Source organism: Colobus angolensis, unplaced genomic scaffold, assembly GCF_000951035.1.
Source record: "Colobus angolensis palliatus isolate OR3802 unplaced genomic scaffold, Cang.pa_1.0 Scaffold62, whole genome shotgun sequence".
Taxonomy (NCBI): domain Eukaryota; kingdom Metazoa; phylum Chordata; class Mammalia; order Primates; family Cercopithecidae; genus Colobus; species Colobus angolensis.
Window position 1 is genome coordinate 6705045 of NW_012119821.1, and position 17898 is coordinate 6722942.

At 41.5% G+C, this 17898-nt stretch overlaps 1 protein-coding gene across 4 annotated transcripts in view; it reads left to right on the forward strand.

The window, feature by feature from the left end:
* TNFAIP8 (tumor necrosis factor, alpha-induced protein 8) overlaps positions 1 to 17898 on the forward strand; it is a 121444-nt gene that overhangs the window by 65817 nt on the left and 37729 nt on the right. Inside the window, exon 1 of one of the 4 annotated variants that reach the window (XM_011963682.1) lies at positions 17403 to 17481. The exons of the other annotated variants lie outside the window; for them this stretch is intronic. The gene's annotated coding sequence lies outside the window, so the exon portion shown is untranslated. Of the gene's footprint in view, positions 1 to 17402; positions 17482 to 17898 lie in introns of those variants that run through there. 4 annotated transcript variants of the gene reach the window in all.

Here is a 17898-nt window from a genome sequence, read left to right on the forward strand (position 1 = left end):
AGCTCCTCAGGCCACCATGGAGGTCCTGGAGATTTAATTCTATTAATAGTTCCTCTTAAGGTACTCATCATATGAACTTGCTGGGGCTATTTTCTCATTTGTGAACAAGTTTGAGGAACGGGGACATTGAATAAGACAACCTCAAAACCTTCCTTTGAGCATTAGCTTTCTGATTCTTGGGTTCTGGGCAGGGTGTGGCAGGAAATGTCATGGAGAGCTGAGGCGGGGTAGGAGTGTGGACTTTGGTCCTCCGTATCCGGACATATGAACAGACAAGTGATGGCACACGTTCTGTGGTATGTGCTGCAGATGTCTTAAATAGCCACCAAGTGGCTGGACTGGCTGAGTGTGGTTTGAATTGCTCCAAGTTGAGTATTTTTAGTTGAATACCACAGATAGTGCATTTATGGCCTCAGTTCACCGAATAGAGGAATCATTTCCTTTGCCAAGCCAGAATTGGATATTGGCTGCCAGACTTGTGTTCTGGGACATCCAGATGTCGAGGTACTGTAGAAGTGGTGCACATGAAGGAAACTCAGTGACTCCTGGCAGGTACTTCTGTTGTAAGGTGGTTTCAAAGCTCTAGACACATTTTATTCAGGGCTGGTGAGCTTCACTGCTGTTTTTGGTCTCCTGCTTTTTTTTTTTTCTTTTTTAAGCTGATTACGGTGGTGTTGCACACTGTTGTGGTTTATTGTTTTGTAGTGATCCTGTTGCTCGATAACCTTCCAGCGCTCTGCTCTGAAACAGTTAGCACCAGAACTCCACATAAGCAAGAGGTCGATTATTTGTTTTTAATGTTAGTCTATATAAGTCAATGGTCCCAAACTCAAATGTCCACAGGAACCAGGCAAGTAATATGAATGTGTAAATAGTGCCCTATGTGAACAATCTCAGGTCGTGAGACCTGTGGTAAATTTAGAAACAATAGGTCTCATCTAAAGGCACTGAAGTTCAGTTGAAAAACTTAAACAAGCAGACAAACAAACTACATGAGCTGGATTCAGTCCCAAGGGCTACCAGCTTACAATCCTTGGGCTATAAGCCAACTGACTTCAGCTATCACTGCTATGTTTACTCAGTCTCAGAGATACTGTATTTATGGATGTGAGCCTTTTATAATTTCATTTATAGAATTGATTTCAGCTTTTACCTTAGAGGAGAAGACTGGCTATCTCTGGGATAAGAGTGCCACCAAAATTTTCACCCACAGCTTGGAAGCACATCAAAAGAAATCATATCTTCATGGAAGTCATTTTTTTTTTTTTTTTTTGGTTCCTGGCCTTTAGAGGCAGAATCTGTTTAGAGAAGTAGAGATGGAAATCTGAATCAAAACAGTTCTGAGGATTTTAAATCATTTAAAAAATTTTGCATCACTGAAGATAAGGAACCCTAAGCATTTGAAACTCTCACTTCTGCTTTGCAAGTTGTCTACTGGGTATATTCCGTCTTCTTTGTCTTCTTGGTCTTAGGCAGGCATGGGGTTAGTGGCCAGGGCAGAACTGGGAATGGGACCAGTTTGTGTTCATTCTCCTCCCAACCCTTCTAACAACCTTAATTTCTGTATCTCTGTTTCCTATCTGGGGTGCCCTCTAGTCCTCATCTCTGAAGGGAAGGAACAAAGAAATGAGTGAATTCTTTACTCTTAGCTGTTAGTCATCCACCGGCTTTTCCTCCAAGGGATGTTTGTGTTTTTAAAAGAGCCTGATGGTAGAACAGAAAATCAGAGTTTAACCGAAGGTATCACCCTTCTAATGAGAGTATTTCCTGTACTGCTAAGAGCATAATCTGGGCTTTGGTAGCCCCTCAGAGATAACACCTTGTGTTGTCCCCTTTAGGTTAGAGCTGTGGAACCAGCACCAGCCACTGAACATGAAGAAGGTTTTGACTTTATCTTTTTAAATTTGCATTATTCAAACTCATGTCAGAGTCCACACAAATTCTTGCAAATGCGTTTTTGTAAGAGCTAGATGTCACCCTGCTTCCCTGTGTTTGGTATTGGCCAATGGGAGAGTTATGGGAATGTCATATTCCTTCCTCAAAGCCACTTAAAGCTGTGCTAGATTTGTGGGGGCTTTTTGATAATGCTTTCTCCTCAGGGTACTCTTTCAACTTACTACCTTCAGGAAAACTTCTTGAATGAATAGTCCACCAGTGCTGTCTCTGCTTTCTCAACACCAGATCATCCTGCAGCCTCTTGCAATTTGGCTGCTATCTCTAGTCATTTTACTACGTTTTCTTTCTCAAAGAATCTCCAGTGGTCACCCAACCATCATAGCCGTTGGTCTTCAGCCTTAACTTCTGACCAGTTATTCTCTACCTGGGGGCGTTTTTCTTTCTTTTCTCCTTCTCTTCCCCTTCTTTGGCTGGTGGTCACTTCTTTCAGGAACACTTCCTTCACGACTTCTTCCCTCAGGCCTGAGTGAAGTACTTCTCCTGTGAGCTTTCATAACACCTCCTGCCTTTCCACTACTAAACTTACTGTACTATATTTCAATTAGTATGCTATATGTTTCCTCTTCCAGCCCCTTCCCCACCCTCACCCATGACTGGCTCTGGAGGGCAGATATCATGGCTGTTGTATCTACATCATTTACCTTGTACCTGTATGTGGTAGGTGCCCAACAAATGTTTGTGAAATTAACAAGTACATAAATAAAGATGACATCTGAACAGTGACATCTACAGGTTCCTCTAGAGTAGACGATGAATCCCTGGTTTCCTTCACAACCTTTGATTCTCCTTAGTTCCCGTACACCTCCAATTAGAAACTGTAGAGGGGATGTTAGATGCTGTCAATAAAAAGTGACATCCGGCCCTGAGGAAGAAGACAGTTGTCAGGAAATCCTGCCCATTCATATTGAGCCACTTCATTACCAGGCAGGAACTCTGCATTGCTTATGTTGAACAAGTAACCGCTACCTGTTCATAAAATGTGTGAAGTGGATGAGTTTTAAGGATCCTGACCATCAGCAGAATGGGAAGCACATGGTTCAGAAGACCAGGCAAGTGGGCTATAATGAATTGATCATCATTATGAAGGGAGAACTTGAATATCTGACTGACCACTATAGAGAAACATAGACTAACAGTTAGAGAAACTGATATAGTATTGTGTATATTCAAAATCATGTAGACAGTACTGAATTTTCTGGATCATTTAAATAATTTTAAAAGTAGTTTTCACTATATGCGATTTTACTTTTCAGATTTTAGAATGCAAGGTCCCTTCCCTTACCTCTGAAAACCAGACTCTGTTATATTCAGGGAGTTACATCTATTCTGTCGATCTACCACGTATGGGGACAGGCTTTCTAGAGCATTTAAAAATAATGTGGAATCCTGATCACATGCATCTTATCTCTTGAAATTGGGCAGAAATTGTTAACTGGGTGTAAGGGCAATGAAAAAGCACAACTTTATTAGGCAGATTTAGTGAGCAAATGTAGGTTCATATGTATGTCATAAAACAGTGTGATTAACAACAGTCTTTTTTTAAAAGTATGTTCTATAGCTTTCGTGTAGTTAAGAGTAGATGTTCTACGTAATCTGTTTTAGAAATATTTTCATTGAAGACTGTGGACTTTATAGCAGACCCAGTGCTCCCTGGAAGAGCTCTGGTTATATGAGAAACAGATCTGATAGAAGATGTTCAAGCTCGTCCCACATCAGTTACCCCGCTGAGACCTCAGGCTCAGATGTGTGAAGTGGAGCTCCTTGCCCTCCCCCTTGGCCACACCTGTTCCTCCGCTGGACTTCCCCTTTTCTATTAATGTCTGCCTCCCTCTTTCCTCAGTCAACCAAGCTCAGAGCTTCCCAATCAGGACTACCCTCTGACTTCCCTTACTTCTGTTATTGCCTGACCCCTTCTCTTTTTTTGCATGGGGTCTTGCTATGTTGCCCAGGCTGGTCTCAAACTCCAGGACTCAAGTGTTCCTCCCACCTCAGTCTCCCAAATAGCTGGGATTATAGGCATGAGCCACCACACCCAGCTTTATTTATTTATTTATTTTTGAGACGGAGTTTCACTCTTGTTGCCCAGGCTGGAGTGCGGTGGCGTGATCTCAGCTCACGGCAACCTCTGCCTCCCTGGTTCAAGCACTTCTCCTGCCTCAGCCTCCTGAGTAGCTGGGATTACAGACATGCGACACCACACCCAGCTAATTTTGTACTTTTAGTAGAGACGGTGTTTCACCATGTTGGCCAGGCTGGTCTCGAACTCCTGATCTCAGTGATCCACCCACCTTGGCCTCCCAAAGTGTTGAGATTACAGGCATGAGCCACCGTGCCCGGCCACCTGGCTCTTATTTCCTATTCTCTTAGGGCATATGGCAGATTTGCCTTGAAGTATAATTTTGTGCTGTTCAGAGACACCATAGTGTAGAGAAAATATAGTGTGGAGTGAGGTCAGAAGACCCACAGTTACTCTCAGCTCACACTCAATCCTAGCTAGGTGACCATGGGCCAGCCACTTAATTTCTCTGAGGATCTGTATCCTTATCAGGAGCAAACAGAGTCAGTAATTCCCAAGATACCTTCCTTATAGGATTGTTATGAGGGTCAGTGGCAACGTATGCAGCAGTACTTCATGAGCTAGAAAACACCGCTATGCTGATGCATAGTAAGAGTAATATTATATTATGTGCCTAGGATTGTACTTAGCACATAATAGGTGCTTGATAAATCATGCTTATTATTTCTAAGGATATTAAGATATATCTTAATATAAATGCATACATTGTTGGGTTCTATAGTGGAATGCTGATTCAGAATTTGGGGCTATGGCCAAATAGTATACTTTTGTCTTTCTCTGATCCAATAACAACAACATATTAGGAACAACCAAGGTGCTGCCTTTTTACATGCACAGATTAATTTCATCCATTAAAAAACAGATGACAAAATTAATTACACATTGTGCAATGAGGGATCCCAAATTGGCTTTAGAAAACACAGTATGTTGTAAATGAAAACAGTCTCTGAAGGGAAGCTCACTCCTAGGAGACTTGCTTGATAGAATGTTTATCGCCAGCATGTCTTTAGTAAAGAGGTGTCTGGAATTCCCATCTGGGATTTATTAGTCTAAATATTCAGGTGGTCCAGTGCCGGATGTTACTTCTTAACTTAAAGGAAACAAAGTTTCCAATCTCAGGACGGTGAGACTGCTACTCTTTTACAGTGGGCAGCCGCTGCTGGTGTCTTGCTTGCCCTGGAAATGCCATCAACTGAAATGGAATTTTGTTCAATCCATCTTATTAATGGTTCCTAAAGCAATTGTGATGGGGTTGATAGGTGGCTAGTAAGGTTGCCTCTGTAAAGATAAGCACAATCCATTAGTTAAGTCCTGGAGTCCACTGAACTTCTACCGGGGTTGTTTGCATTTGCTCAGCACTCTGTTTATGAGGATGTCGAAGGAAGTGCGTCCATTCTGTGCACGCTGTAAAACAGAAGGTTTGCAGCTGTCAGATTTATTTTTTTCTTGGCTCCTTTTCTGACAGAACTTGTGTAAACTTGATAGTTTTATAGATTGTCGAAAATTACTAACCTCGGTTCTGCAGATGCCATGCAAATTTTCTTATCTTGTTTTCTTTCTTTGAAGATAGCAGATGTTTATGTACACAGTTTCTTGTAAGGTACTTTTTGGGAAAGAGGAAATTAAGATTATTCTTATATGCTATCATAATATTATGAAATGATTAAATGATTATTTTATTAGTTATATAGTGCTTTGAAAGTATCCAACATGCATTGTACGCTCTGGAAAGAACAAACAAATGCAGGGTATAGTCTTGTGTTTTAAATAGCTTATGGAGCTGCCTCAGAAGACAACTAACATCAAGATTATCAACTTTAAGTATAGCACAAGTTCACTGTAGAAGTATAGGTCCACTGTGGGCTTCAATAGGCTTTTAAGAGGAGTTGGGACCTGAGTATGGCTTTGGGAGGGGTAAAAAGAGGATATAACAGCTGAAAAAATAGACCAGCAGCAGCTGCCCCCACTGTGTGGCCACACAGGGTGTCATGATTCATCATAAGGTTGGTCTCAAGTAATTTCCAGTTAATGAAAACAAGTGTCAAAAATTTCTGAATGATTCCTTTTCAAACCACTCATATCTACGCGTGTGTGGGGGCGCACATTCATGATTTTGCCTCTAGTAGCATCATTCACACTCACTTGCATTGCCGTTGCTTTCTTTGGGAGAGAGAAGTTGGTATTTCAGCTGTTGTATTAGTCTGTTTTGTATTGCCAAAAAGAAAAACCTGAGTCTGGGTAATTTATAAAGAAAAGAGGTTTATTTGGCTTCTGATTCTGCAGGCTGTACAAGCATGCCACCAGTATCTGCTTAGCTTCTGTTGAGGCCTCAGGAAGTTTTTCCTCATGGCAGAGGTGAAGAAGGAGCAGATGTGTCACACAGAGAGGGAGCAAGAGAGAGGGGAGGAGGTATCAGGCCCTTTTAATGAACCAGCTCCCGCATGAACGAATAGGGCAAGAACTCACTCATTACCACGGGGAGGGCACCAAGCCACTCATTAAGGATCCACCCCCATAACCAAACACCTCCTATCAGGCCCCACCTCCATCACATTTCAACATGAGGCTTGGAAGGGACAAACATCCACACTGTAATAGCTGGCATCCTGGGAATGGGGCCTCACCCACAGCCTGTCCTATCGGTGTTGCCCTCATGGGTACAAGGACTGGGGCAGCCAATTGTTGTGTGGCAGGTATGAATTAACATATTTCTAGCGTCAATGAGCATTTGAATTTTCAACCCATGGTCTTGTTTAAGGGAAACTAGCTTAAAATCTGTTAGGCAATGCTAACTAGAGATGATGACTTTACTGACTGCTGCAGGAATGGAGAGAAAAAAAGGCCAGTCATTTTGATGTGAGGATTAGAAATAAGGGGAGACAGAGCAGGATACGTCAAAGATAATTGTAAGGTTTGTAGCCCCCAGTTCCTAAGTGAGAAAAACTTAATATTATAAAGAGAGATAATATTAAGTACGATTAATATTAAGGTCCCATCTGTGCCTTCAGGGATACCCCTAGATAGGGCGAGCCTAAGGAACCATTCAAGCAGACAGTTCCTAATGGCAGCTGGAAACATGTAGGCTAGAGCAGAGCCTTCCAAATGTTCTTGGCTCATGCACCCTTAGTGGTCTCAGTAATTTAGTGGTCTTAGTAATTTTTTTCATGCCATTTCTAGGACAAAAGAAATACTTAGCAGTTTCATTTGTTAAGTGCTTAGTTCCAAACAACTTAGTATTTCTGTATTAATAACTTTGTAGTTGTGAAACATAATACATATATATTGAAATATTTAAAAATAATGTTTTTATGTTACTCTTCATTTCTTAATGGAATGTGTATACCTGTTGGGCATTGCATATATTGGGCAGGGTCTAATGAGAATATAAAGTACACAATAATTTAAAGGAAAGCTTAAAGAAGTATTAGCTAGGAAAATAATATGACAGTTCCTCAAAAAATTAAAAATAGAATTACCATATGATTTAGCAATTTTACTTCTGGGTATATACTCAAAAGAATTGAAAAGGCATCTCAAAGAGATATTTGTAACCAATACCCAAAAGGCGGTAGCAATCCAGTTATCCATCTACAGAAGAATGTATAAACAAACTGTGATATACACATACAATGGAATATCACCCAGCCTTAAAAAGGAAGGAAAGTCTGACCCGCTACCATATGGATGAACCTTGAGGATATTATGTTAAGTGAGATAAGCCATCACAAAAAGACAAATACGCTTTAATTCCACTTATGTAAGTTACCTGGAGTAGTCAAATTTACAGAGACAAAAAGTAGAATGGTGGTTGCCAGAGGCTGACAGGCACAGAGAATGGCGAATTAGTCTTCAGTGGGTACAGAGTTTCAGTTTTCCAAGATGAAAAAAGTTCTAGAGATGGATAGTGGTGATGATTGTACAACCATGTGAATGTACTTAATGCTCCTGAACTGTACATTTAAAATTATTAAGATGGTAAATTTTATACTGTATGTATTTTACCACAATTTTTTAAAAATACAAAAGAAAACAAACTGTTAAGAAAAAGAAAACTAGTTAACTATAATGGGAACTAGGTAATAGGAAGTAAAGAGAACTTTAAATAACAGAGGAATAGCAGATATAAGGAGCAGCCCCTACCTGTGCTCTGATAGAGCACCCAAACATATGCTTCTCTCTGCTCCAGACCCTGCTGGAGATGTCATGGCCTGCTGTGGTTCCCTGGCTGGCAGAGAAGTCACTGGGGTGCTGTACTGGCAGAACTTGCTAGAAATCTACCCTGTAAGATGCTGAGGAAAGCTATTCACGTGGAGGTCTTTCACTGGTTGCACTCTGCTGCAAAAGCAACCAAGAGGGATGCCAGTGGAAGCTGCTGGAGGCTGCAAGGTGCTGACCATCATGTTCAGCAGGAGCCAGTTGCTGGAGAAGGTGTGAATGCTCTAGGAGCGATGCATGTTTGCAGCAGCGTGCAGAAAGAGTGTACCAGAACCAGGAAGTAAAACTGCTTCTTTCTGTAATATCTCTACAGTACTCTCCACTGATGAAGCTCAGAATGGTACCAGCTAACAAAAGAAAAAATATGTAAAGGTCCCTTTTACGTCTTCACATAGTGGGTAATGAAGGGTGAATTTCGTGCTGTGAGGCAGTAAACTTATTACAGTCCCTCAAACCTAGAAATTGGGTTGAATCCCAATACCCTAATTTCCTGTTCCGCATCACTTTTCAACTAATACTTGCCTTTAACACAGCAACTACCAACAACCTAGCTTTGCAAAGAAATGACATCATCAAAAGGAAAATAACACAATATAATGTTAAACTGTGAATTCGCTTGAAATAGTCATTCATGCAAGCATATGAGAAATGTTGTGTATTGCTTTGTTTCCCTCAAAGACAAAATATCCTGCACACCTCTGTGACTTTGCTATAGTGCCCTGAGGTACACCGGCACATAATTTGGGGATCTCAGAGCTAAAATCGTATCTTTTTCAGTGACTCTTGACCACATCACTCTAACATGAGACTGTAAGATGCCAGTTTGGTTAAGAGTACGAGTAATGTGTAAAGTGGAAATTGTATGGGGTCAGTAGTATTTTTAAAAAACCTCTTAGGAAGTTACCAGGTTGGAGACTGATATACCATCTCCTATTAAGTATAAGATTTACTCCCACTGTTTCCTTAGCATTGAAACAGGTTGCTATTTCTTTAAGACCAGATACTAGAGTTAGCTTGTCTTTGAGGCATTTTGCTGTGAAACAATACATGGCCTTAAACACAACATTCATCATCAGTGTGTGAGATGCTCACAGTGTAAAAGTCCATACAGAGACTAGAGGGAGAGAGGGAACAGCAAATTTCCAGCTCCTTCTCATGCTTACTCCGCAGCATAAAATCATCAGGGAGAATGGTAGCCAGTGTACCCATTTAGATCATTTCTTTGTCTGATGTGGGCTGACTGTACATCATTGAAACTGAGAAAATTAAATGGCATATGATGGGGCTTTGCTCAGTTCAGTAGTAAAATATCTGTTGAAACAGACCTCCCATTGAAAAGGTTAGTGAATTTTAGATCTCCTGTTTCTACTAGGAAATTTATGGACTTAATATTATCTTTTTTAGGTAGGCCAGCACATTGTTCAGGTGAGCAGTTTCTCAAAAAACGCATCCATTTTCATGACGCCTACAACTTTGTGAATCCAAACTAGTACATATTTCTGCAGCTCTTCTTTAAGGAGAGGCTGAGTAACTTAAATTTTGTAACCTGATCTATTCAAGAGGAAAAACTTCTGATGCATGCCTTTCACTGCTACCTGCAAAAATAACCTCCCGTTTTCCCTGAAGTCCTGTTTGGGTAAGTTCTGCTTCAGTTCACATTTTCACCACCTGCTGAGTTTTTCTGTTGAGTGTCAGCCTTGGCTACTCTCAACTGCAAGCCTATGTCAGCCTTTTCTGTCTCCTGAGCAGTCACCAGTTGGCACAATTGTTAATAGATTCTACCCATGTCAGAAACTCAATGCCAAAATCAAATTATGGCAACTAGAAGTCGGTTAGACTTTCAAATAGATCTCAGACCAGGAGTCTGTGGTCCAGATTCCACAAATGGAACACTACGTTTGTCTTCTTTGTGCATTTCACATTTCAAATTTTGTTCAGAAACTTAAATAAAGCTCTTAACTGTTCAAATGCAGTCAAGTAGGGCCCGTCACTCAATCTGTCTTGGCATTGTTTTCTGCCCCTGGAGTGAGCACACTGAGGAGAAAGATTATCACAGGGCATCTCGAGCAGAGCTTCTTGCTTCTGAATGCTCACGATAATCAATAGCAGATGTGTGGCAAGCACTGGAAAGTTGCATAACTGTCTCACACTGAATTCAGCTACATCAGCCAGCCAGTGTGAGGGGTCTCCACTAGGTTGTTGAAAATAAAATGTAGTTAAAAACCTATGTTTATCTCATCACAAAATTATTTCCTTGCTGTAAGGAGTAAAGGCAGTGGTTAGAGTGGAAATAATTTGACAATTACTGCCCTTAGACTTGCATTTTAGTTTGATATACAGAGGAACTTTCTAACGGTTAGGATGGATATGTTTTTTCAAGGAGGCTGTCTCTGGTAATGAAGTTTGTCAAGGCAATTCTGGATGAATGTCTGTTGCCGGTGATGTGACAAGAGATTGCTTCATCAGCCAGGTAGAGGATTGAACAACCTCTGGCCGGGTGCGGAGGCTCATGCCTGTAATCCCAGCACTTTGGGAGGCTGAGCTGGGTGGATCACCTGAGGTCAGGAGTTCGAGACCAGCCTGGCTAACATGATGAACCCTCATCTCTACTAAAAATACAAAATTAGCCACGCATGATGGCACATGCTTGTAATCCCCGCTACTTGGGAGATTGAGGCAGGAGAATTGCTTGAACCCGGGAGGCAGAGGTTGCAGTGAGCCGAGATTGCACCACTGCACTCTAAGCGACAAAAGCAAAACTCCATCTCAAAAAAAAAAGAATAGAAAGCATCTAAGGTTTCTTTCAAGCCTGAGTTCCACACTGTGATTTTTGATCCCTTTTTCCTTCTGCTGCTTTTCTGAAGGAAGGCTGAGGATGCCTTGGTCAGACATGATGTCGTGCCATCCTGACCACCTCAGCTTGCCTTTCCTCTTCTTCCTGGTGAATCCCTTCCGTGGTCCCTCTCATGCTGTTTCCATGTTGACCCCATTCACCTGAGCACAGGAAAGAAATTCAGCCCTTTTGTTTTCCTTTTCCATTGCTAGACCACACACATTAAATTGCCACACCTATCTGGAATATTTATAGAGCCAGCATTTAGGGCCTCCAAATAGACACTCTTAAACAATCTGGGACAATCTGGCCTTCATCATGATTATATTTGGAAAAGTGATGAGGGGAACCTCATGATTTTCTGTGTTCCATCATGTTCTTTACTCATTTCATCATTATAACAACCTTGTTAAATAAGTGACGTCATTCTTATGGTACAGATGTGCAAACAAAAGCACAGAGAGGTTAAATGGCTTTGCCTATTTTTAGAGGAAAAATGAAGAAATAATGAATAGGAAGAAAACTCATCTTAATGCAAATGAGGTATAGCCAGTGCTTGCTCCACTGATGGTGGTGTCAGGAATCAGGCCCAGGTCTCCCAAATTGAGTCTGGTGTTCTTTTCCTTGCTCCTGGCAGCCCATATCCGATGAGGCTTACTGAACTTTTAATTAAGGTCCTTACTGAACTTTTAATTTAAAAAAAAAGATTCATAATTTCAGGCAGCTGAATAAATAGAAGTTACTGAATTTATAGCATATTTAAAGCATTGAATATCAGGAATTGAATGGCTTCAGTTTAAGGCTGTGATCAAATCATTTGAACAGAGAGATTTGACGATGGTTCAATGCTAGAACCATGGCCAGCCACAAGCTCTATGGGGACCTCCCAATATTAGCAATCTTCGAGTTACTCCTCTGCAAAATAAGGGACTTGAATTTTATAGGAACAGTTTAATAGAGTGAGAAAGTCTGGATATAGGAGACAGGAGGCTTAGACTGCATTCATTGTGGTTTAAAGAACATTATTAGTTTTGTGACCTTGAGCAAATCACGTAACCTCCATTTCTTTAATTACATATCTGTAAAATGAGTATGATGACCCGAGGGGGCTAATTTGGGAGTCTAAATAAAACTAATACAAGACGTTATTGCTAAGTACATCCAGCCCTCCATATCTGTGCATCCCATATTCATGGATTCAGCATCTGTGGATTCAGTCAACGGCAGATCAATAATATTCTGAGGGGAAAAAAAAAATCCCACAAAGTTCCAAAAGGCAAAACTTGAATTTGCTACTTTGCAGTATTATGTTGAATTTATGTGAATGAAGTGATACGTAGGCATTGAATTAGGAATTATAAGCAATCTAGAGATAATTTAAAGCATATGGGATTATATATGTAAGTTATATGCAAATACTTCATCATTTTATATGAGACTTGAGCATCTTTGGATTTTGGTATCCTCAAGGGTCCTGGAACCAATCTCCCACAGATGCTGAGGAATGACTGTGTTATAAAAGAAGGACCGTGAGTCATAAATTGTTCAGCTAATATTTTCTGAACTCATTTTGAGAGTATGCTTGTGTTTTATCATCTGCTGAAAACTTTTAACAAGGAAGATTTCTTAGGAGAGAAATACACCTAGAAAGCCTAGGAAACAAGCACATCCCAGATGTATTGTTGTCTCCCTATGTGTGCTCATCTCCAATGTCAGCAATTCTTCCCATTCTCTCAGAATTAGGCACTCACATCTAGAGCATTAGTGAATGTGTAGAATGTATGGGAGAAGTCACTGGGCAGACTGAGGAGAGGGATTACCCATAACTTCAAAGGACCTGGACCTGGACCCTAGTGGCCTTCTCCCTGCCTCATCTCCACACTCATCCTCAGTGTCTTCCTCTCACGTGGTTCTGCCTCAGCTCACCTCAGCCTCCCCCGTCTTATCCCAGTGCAGATGGTCCCTGGCTTACAGTTTTTTAACTCTGTGTGTAGTTGTGCATGTGTGTGTATAGACAGAGGGGTCTCACTGTGTGTGTGTGTGTGTGTATCTGTGCACCGAGAGGGGTCTCACTCTGTTGCCCAGGCTGGAATTCAGTGTATGATCATAGCTCACTGTAGCCTTGAACTCCTGGGCACAAGGGATCCTCCTGCCTCAGTCTCCCAAGTGGCTAGGACTACAGGCATACACCACCATACTCGGTTAATCTTTTAAAACTTTTTTTGTAGAGTTAGGATCACTCTATGTCGTCCAAGCTGGTCTTAAACTTCTGGCCACAAACGATACTTACACCTCAGCCTCCCAAAGTTCTGGGATTAAATTCATGAGCCAGTGTGCCCAGCCTTACTCTATTTGTATTCTACTAAAAGTGATACACATTCAGTAGAAACTATACTTTGAACACCCATACAACCCCTCTGCTTTTTTTACTTTCAGTGCAGTGTTAAAAAGTTACATGAGATAGTCAACAGTTTATTATAAAATAGGCTTTGTACTAGATAATTTTGCCTAACTGTAGGCTAATGTAAGTGTTCTGAACACATTTAAGGTGGGCTAGGCTAAGCTACAGTGTTCAGTATGTTAGGTGTATTAAATATAAATATATTTTCAACTTATGATGGTTCTATCCTGATGTAGCCTCACTGCTAAGTTGAGGAGCGTCTGTACTCAGCACTTAAGGCCACTTGAGGCACAGAGCTTGACCTTCTGCAAAGGTGCATAAATGACTCCACTATCATTTTAGCATCTTCTTCTTCAACTCTACTAAATACAATTTTCTTTTTTCTGTTTCTTTCTTCTTTTTTTTTTCTTTTTGAGACGGTGTCTCACTCTGTTGCCCAGGCTGGAGTGCAGTGGCACAATCTCAGCTTGCTGCAACCTCCACCTCCCAGGTTCAAGCGATTCTTCTACCTCAGCCTCGCAAGTAGCTGGGATTACAGGCGCCTGCCATTGTGCCCAGTTAATTTTTGTATTTTTGGTGGAGACAGGGTTTCACCATCTTGTCCAGGCTGGTCTCGAACTCCTGACCTCATGATCTACCTGCCTCAGCCTCCCAAAGTGCTGGGATTACAGGTGTGAGCCACCGCGCCCGGCCATAAATACAATTTTCTTAAGGCTAACACAGTGAAACAGCCTGGGCCAGGGAGAGGCCGTGGAGATACACCCACTCAGTCCCACTTGTGTTACGAAAGGGTAAATGTAAACGTGTCTGAGGGTAACAGGAAGAACTCGAAGCCTACAGGCCTAACCAGGTGAGACCAAGACACAGATCTCTCCCTCATATGGGGAAACAGGAGTGAAAGCCAACTTTTTGTATAGATCATGGAAGCCTTTGAAAGCTTTCAAGGGTGTAGACAAAAATGATACAAGAAAAGTTGAAGAAGGTCTCAAAGTCAAATTGAAGGAAGCAAATTCAGCCTCTTATCAGCAGGATAGAAAAAAAAATGGCCGTTTTTGCAAACTAGAGGCTATAGTTCTAGAACTATAGTTCTTCCATAGAACTAGAGGCTAGTTTACAGAGATGCTTCATATTTTTCACTGCAGAGAACACAACATTCTTGAATGTAAGTGGAATATTTGATACCTTCTGATTAAAAGGTACCTTGGCTTCCCAGTTCTGCTGGCCGGCCTTCCAATTTGTGTGAGTCTGAAAACTCACTGATCTCCCCTTTTCTTAACAGACATCTGGGGGGCTGTGAGCGAAAGGCCTAAAAGTCAGGCCTTTAAAAAAACTCTTTTGACAGCTTTATTTAAGGCATAATTTGGAAAGAGATTTTTCTGCTGCTCTGTGATAAAGTTCAGTCGAGAGTTGGTGTTAATAAACCTTCCTTAGAACCAAGGTGACTTGGAAAGTTGAGTTCTTTAGGTCTGTGGTCAGATGAACAAAATTATATCAATAAGCCCCAGGTAAGTAGGGTCCATTTAGATATGACACATGCAAATTTATTTGATTATACCTCAATGAATGAATAAACCTTCAGAATCTTAGCCAGCATTTTCATTCTTCCATCTTGACACAAAAGGTGGGAGTTCCATTATTAGACACTTGTAGGAGTTCAACATAGTATTTAAGTACAGTTTGTTATTAAATGAGAAGTGTTGCTAACTTAGTTGCAATTTTGTATCAGGCGGGCCATAATAGATTGTTGCCATGCGAAGGATGTTGGGGTGTTTCTTAAACATACAAGAATCAACAAGTCCCACCTACAGGAGATAACAAATCATTATGATGTACTGGACCATTATTCACAGGGGCTAACAAGTAAATTATCCCGTTTTGAATAAAAGCACAACAAAATCAAGATGACCTGGTATATATCTGAGAGCAGCAGAAGAGCAGCAGAAGGCCAAGGGGAGCCCTAGAGAATCAGCTGCCCTTTGTCACCATGTTGCAGGGTAGGGGTATGGAGCAATGTAGCTTGCCCAGAGCAGATGGCTTTGAGGTTATACAGGAGACTGAGGAATGTCCTTATTCACATAAAGCCTTTTAAAATAAGCTGAGCATTCATTGCTCTTGAGCTGAAACAGAACATTCTTCCCCAAGGTGACTGCTTGCTTGCATTTAAATACAAAAGAAGTTTCTCTCCAGGCTTCCTGAGGCCCGTGGTGAATGTTCAAAGATCAGTGAAGCTGCTAACAATCTAAAATGAATTATAAGGCTGATGTGGGGGCGCTTGAACTATTCATTCAGCAGTTGTAAAACAAGTAGCACATTAAAGGACATGTATTTTAACATATCTTATGTGATTTGTCCCCAGTTGGACTTGCAAAATGACATTTAATAAATTTTTCTTATGAGGGTACTTTCTAAAAGAAGAGAGAGAAAGTAATTCTGCTGTGGGTAGACTGGGCCTGAAATTTGGGTTTTCTGGATTTGCATAATCATCACCTTGAAAAGTTTTTGCTTTACCCCAATTATAGATCAGTGGAAGCTCTCTTGTGTAGCACACAGCCCTGGTGAGATCCCTTAAGATCCCTTATGGACTATCTGTGGACATCTGGGTTGCAGTGAGGAAGGGCAAGGATAGATGGTATAGGGAGAGAGGGGGCAGCATGATGACTTGGGCAGGACAGGAAAAGCCACTTGTGACTAGTGAGGGAGCATTTCTTTGGGTTCAGAATCATCCTCATCTCAGGCTGTCTCCCCCTGAGTCTGAGATTACCGAGTGCAAGGTATACGTATCAGCAGCTCCTGACTCAGGATGTGTGGCAGAGGGGACTGTGAAGTTAACTGTGACTTTCAGAAGGGTGCAGTCTGTTACCCTTTCGGTGGCGAGGTCAGTTTCCGGGAGGCTCTGCAACACTGATATTTTCCAGATGTTTCTCCTCTTCTCCCTTCTCTGGCTGGCTGTGTCTTCCTCCCTTCATCCTGCTCTTTCAGTGAAATTGAGATAACATGTCAGAATCTTAGGCATGTTAGAATCTTTCAGCAGTAGGATGTGATTTAATATCTAGACCTCTTACATTAATATTTATAATAGCCTTCACTGCTTATGAATAGCATAAGCACTCTTTTCTGTTCAAATTCAATACTGAAATAAAACCCAAGAGTATATTTTATAAAAATTTACTTTTAATGGTGCAATAGTAATAATCTATGTAGTCCTTATGGTTTTCAAATCGCTTTGTGCTTATATTACCTTATTTAATACAGACATAAATCTGTGAAGTAAATAATACTATTTTTATCTTCATTTTACAAACGAGGAACTGGAGGCTCAGAAAGCTTAATTTGCATAAGATCATACAAATAATAAATGGCAGAACTGGATTTAAATTCAGACTCCTTAAATCCATGTCTTTTGTATGTTCTTTTCACTAAATTTGCCATAGTGTTTCTCTTGGTTTCTGCCTATACAAAATGGGAAATGAAGAAAAAGAAAGGAGCTGGAAAATAAATTTGTCAAAACAATATACTTTTTCTCATAATTTCCAAGCGGATCTTTCAGATATGTTATTTGGGGCTTTATGCGTGAGACTGGCGATAAAGCAAGTGTTCTACAAGATACCTCCGTAAGACAGGCCTATCAGTGGCAGCTCGTGTCCCCGCTTTGCAGAAGGGAAAACCAAGGCTCCACAGAGCTAAGGGGACTTCCTCTCAGCCAATTTGTAGGGGCCTGTGGGCCAGACCCGGGGGCAGAATTGAGATCTGTTGTGAAGGCTCTCCTGCTTCTTTATTCTATAAGCATTTCAAATCCTGAAAACCTCCCCTTGGGCGTTTTGAAGGAATTCATCCCCAGTTGTTGCTAGTAGCCGGGAGGGAGGGAACCGTCTCTCCCCCTGAGGATGGCCCGTGGGAGTCAGTGCAGCAGTGAGCGCCCGGGCTGGGGTTTCAGTAACAGTGCTCGCCCGGGGCTCTACTGAACGAGAGAGCAGCCTTGTCTGCTTTTGCTGTGCAAAGGTAAGGGTGGAGGCCGCTCCCCTTTCTTCAAAAGGCCCCGCTCTGGGACTTGTGAAATTGTGCTCTGTTAAGCTGGTCCTGCCAACCTCATGGGCGATATCCACGCGACTTTCCTACAAAAATTACATACCCGAGCTGCTTTAAAATCCGTAATTTTTGGCGTGCAAGACAACAAGACAAAGTCAAATGGGCATCAAAAAATGTAATCCAAAATACACAAGCATGGCTTCTCCCCTATATACATTTATTATTTATGTAAAAGTACAGTGTGCTCCGAGATGAGACTTTTTCTTTGTGATACCTTTTTTTTTCCGCCCGTCTGGTGCGTTTGCCGACGGCCGCTCTCGGCCCTGTGTCTCGGGAGAATCGGCTGCGGTCTGGGCCTGCGCCCCACCTGCGTGCGCCCGGGCCGAGCCA